This window comes from Triticum dicoccoides, unplaced genomic scaffold (assembly GCF_002162155.2).
Source record: "Triticum dicoccoides isolate Atlit2015 ecotype Zavitan unplaced genomic scaffold, WEW_v2.0 scaffold20115, whole genome shotgun sequence".
Lineage (NCBI taxonomy): Eukaryota > Viridiplantae > Streptophyta > Magnoliopsida > Poales > Poaceae > Triticum > Triticum dicoccoides.
In genome coordinates, this window is record NW_021234350.1 from 15,825 (window position 1) to 20,415 (window position 4,591).

At 41.0% G+C, this 4,591-nt stretch overlaps 1 long non-coding RNA gene across 1 annotated transcript; it reads left to right on the forward strand.

Annotated features, from left to right (window-relative positions):
• Positions 1-641: 641 nt before the first annotated feature.
• On the forward strand, positions 642-2,632 carry LOC119345046. Its single transcript, XR_005166897.1, has 3 exons — positions 642-683; positions 1,394-1,535; positions 2,528-2,632. It is a non-coding gene; the product is annotated as an uncharacterized LOC119345046 (long non-coding RNA).
• Positions 2,633-4,591: the final 1,959 nt, after the last annotated feature.

Sequence of the window (4,591 nt, forward strand, 5' to 3'; positions counted from 1 at the left end):
TCGTTATGGCCGGAGATGGTAATACTAGCACTACTAAGTTATACTCCCTCCGTTCTAAATTACTTGTCTTGGATTTGTCTAGATACGGATGTATGTAGACTCATTTTAGTGCTAGATACATCCGTATCTAGACAAATCTAAGACAACTAATTCGGAACGGAGGGAGTAGCATTTTAATAGAGCGTACGGACATGGGCCGGCCATTTGAGATTTGGTTGGGAAATCAACCTTCTATGCTAGGCCATGCTACAGACCGACAGTGATGTTGCTGGTTCTCTGTATGTCGCGTGTGTGTGCTTCAAACTGATTCTTTGGGTTAGATGGACAGTTTGTTGTATATGAAACAGACTGGTTGGTTCGTTCTACTGCGCCATGAAATAATTTGCCAGTGATGTGGGGGTATTGTGTCAAAGCTCACTTTTGATGAAAACTACATATTGCAAGGGAGATGTGCTACATATTTAAGTGCTATGGAATCTCTCACCTACGCCTGGACCCATTAAAAGAAGCACATGTGAAAGCTTAGTTCACCTATACTTTTAGTTCAGTAATAAATTATTGTGTATGGTATGTTGATACAGTCTTGAATTCTACATGGAGAGAGGCAGGCGTTCAGTAAAGGCATGGCGCATGATGAAGCTGTGGCTGCCCAGAAGACTAGGAAATCAGGTTCAGCCCCTAAGGTAAGAAACACTGATTTACATGTATCCGATGACTACTATGATATTGCAGACCGACAGTGATGTTGTTGGTTCTTTGTATGCCGTGTGCGTGTGCTTCAAACTGCTTATTTGGGTTGAACTGATCGACCATGAGCTCTACAAATAGGACATAGTATAAATGGCATTGCTCTGTCAACTTATATCAGCACTCTACAGAACTTGGGCAGTTAAATATTATTCTAAGATGCACCTCTATAATGTGTGTGTGCTTGATGCCCACGTACTAAGCAAGGTTGGTGGTTGTTTTGCGACTGAATCGTGTTTCAGTTTGATAGTACTATCCTTTCTCTTGTCAAATTCGTCCCTAACTAGTATAGTTAGTACTATTGCAGGAGGTTGATTGATTGAGGGAAAACTCTTGCCTCTGCTTAACATATCTAAAATCTAGTCAAATTCCTCAACAACATATTTGTTTTTACAACAACAATGCATTAAAAAATCCGACCTATCTATATACACACTTTGTGGAAGAAATATGATATATATATATATATATATATATAACTGTTGCTTCTATAGTATAGTTAGTACTGATGCCCATGATCGACCAGGTCCCAGCTCTGTTTCTTCTTCTTTTGCTTCCTGTATGTATGTATGTGTCTGACGACTAAGGTGGTTTCTTCAGAATTGATCGAGTGTAACAAAGTTGTTCTGAATATTTCTTGAAACAGGGCGAGGCCAGAGATGTCCGTGCGGTGATGTCATCGCTGCGGTGGTGCTTCGGGGGCTTCCAGACCCTCTCCTGGATTTGGTGATGGTCACACCACAGCCGTGGTGTAGCTGAGCCTCTACTACAGCTACAACCTCCCTCTGGTGAGCTCCTCCCCGTTCCTTCTTCTCTGATGTAGCTCCTGCATGGCCTTCGCCATGATTGGGGTTGGATGTGGGGCTCTACTAGTTGCTGCTAGATGCTGTAACCAAGCATCAACTCCTACTGGAGCTCTCTGGTGATAAATTCATGCGGTTCTAGGGTCTGTCAATAGCTGCCCATGTGTACTTGCTTTATATATGTGCTCGTGTGATCATGGTGGTGTTGATGCTTATCTTGCGTCTCTCTGGTGGTGGTGGTGTTGACAACAGTTACACACCTAGCTTGTAACTAATATCCTAACTGCTAATTTACCTCAAGTTTATCCGAACATGGTTGAAATGAGCGCTACAAATTTTGATGTCTAAAATCAATTTTTATCTTAGGTCCTTAATTAATTATTTTCATTACATCACAACTAGCTGAGAATATAGACTTGAATATTTTATGTATGCCCTGATGCATGTACACATACGATTGAGTAAATTCCGAGCTGAAGTGGAACAACCTGGAGTTAGATAGGTTCAATTTTATTTTGTTCTATTTCTAGTTTAAGCATAAGAAAGTTCTAGTAACTGTCTATGCATGTGGCTCATGAGTCAGAATATCTAATCTAATTAGGGACTGCAGACCTGCTGTGTCATGTGCAAACTTGCTTGCATTCAGTTCAGACATTTCTGAATTATTTGATGTTTTCTTTCACATAATGATTGTGGTAGTCAAATTAGATGCCTCCTCTGCTGCAATTCACTCGTCTCCTGGTCATGGTTTGTCTTGAATTTTGGTAGTGTAACAAACACATTAGTAAATTCTAGTTTTTGGGTGCTAATTGTAGTTACTTTATATGACGCAAAAGTTATCTTGCAGCCATCTAATATGCAATTCCAATAATATTTCATATCCTGTTTTTAGTTGTATATGTCATTCATGCATGAATTCCTTTTCTTATGTACCGGCTCCCTAATCATGTTTTTTGTTTTTTGGGTTGCTATCTTAGGAGAGAACCTAGTGTCCTATATGGGGAAGCAAAGCAGCAGCTCACAACTCCGACCTACAACTCCCGATGAAGGCACAACGACGCACCATGCTGCTCCTTTGGAAGGTCAGCTCCTGGACCGTAAATCTCTCTCAATTTGTGCTGATACCAACTCTTTGTATTGTTGATGCATTGATGCTGAACAATATGCTCTTAATCTGTTGCTATATTCTCACCAAATGCATGGGTTGGTACTTATCATTTGCCCTTTAACAAATATATCTCAGTTTGGCTGTTACGGGAATGTTAAATGCTGGCCTTCATTCGTCAAAAGTTGGTGTACAAGAGCTCCAGCAGAAGAATCCCGAAGAAAACCAGCACCCAACTATGTGTTTAGCTCCCTGGAGCTGGCCATGTTAATATTAGGTGTATTTTATAGTTGAATACCTGATTCGTACTGCCATGACTATAAAGTACTTCGTTTGGCTGTCGTTTGAAATTGTATGTGTTATTGGCTCTGTTTGAATTAAGTTATTGGTTATTGCACAAATAGCGAACTAACGTGCGGCGCCTAAACAACACCCTTAGGTCCCATTTCACTAGTGAGTCCTTTAAAATGGGAAACAAACAAAAGAAAACCGACAAGTGGGACCTAATTGGATGATTTGACCAGTGGGACCTGGTCTAAAATGGAATGTAAAAAGGCCAAGGCCCAAACAAGAAATGGAAGCAAAAAGGCCAAAGGCCTAGAAAATGAAAGGCCGAACTGATGGGCTAGGCCCATGTAGCTAGCGAAAATTAACAAGAAAAATAAATATTAAATGGGCTGAATTAATGGATCAGCCCATGTAAAACACCGAATTGGACCGGGTTGATTCTTATCAACATCAGCTTGCCATGCTTGATCCTACATGGGCCGCCAGTGACGAAAAATTTGGTCGTGGAACCAACGACCTTTTACATATCACAAAGAATGTCGTTAATTTCCATTAACGAATGTCAGCTTCTGACCATCTGTTTTTGGTAACAAAAAGGTCGCAAATGAAAAACAACGACCTTTCAGCGACCAATAGTGATGGTCGCAAGTTGACATATTTCTTGTAGTGGAAGCAACGGAATAACTCTAGCAGCGGAACAATGACGACGGAGATGAACTCCACTCTGAAGGGACTCTGACTGGAACGCTTATCCTAGCTCGCAAACAAGGGATCAACGACAAACAAGCAATCAAATCCGACATGACCCGCAAACTGGCATGACACGCCAAGTCAGTACATTGAATGTACTTGCAAGCTCATAGCAACCAAAGCAATCAAGACAAACAACAACATGGCAATTACTGGTTAAGAAGGATTAACATGGTACTAGTAGTTCAATCATAGCATGAACAAGATGAACATGATACAGCTAGAACAATACAATCATGGCATGAAGATAGGAACATGCATAAGCTTACCATCACGGACATCACATGATCATCTCAGGATCCAATCAAGCTTGGTATTACAATACCGTAGTAATCATTACATGACCACAAGGAGCTTGACCTTAACCCTTGACTCTCGCATAACACCGCAAATATCTAATAACTCGGTATCCCCGATACCACAGCGATCATCTCATGATCACAATCAACATCTTTCTCATCATCGAAACAAGGTTGTTATTAAGCACATTATTATTATTATTATTATTATTATTATTATTATTATTATTATTATTATTATTATTATTATTATTATTATTATTGACCCATAGTGTGACCAACTACGAACTGGGCCCTTATCCACGGGCACGGCTATCGATAGATTGGATACACACTCTGCAGAGGTTAACACATTGTACCCACACCACGAAACCCATGGCCTCGCACTCCTACTCGGGTGGACCAACGGTGTTATGACAAAACCGATCTTCTGCCATCACACTCTCTCGGTCACTCCGACCAACTCCCCTCTAGGCTAAGTCATGGGTGGCCCCATGTGTACCAAAGACATCAACGACCACCGTCGTGGAAAAACAATAAACTGTCCCAAACGGGGACATGGGCACATAACCAAACTTGGGCTCACAAGGCTTATGCCG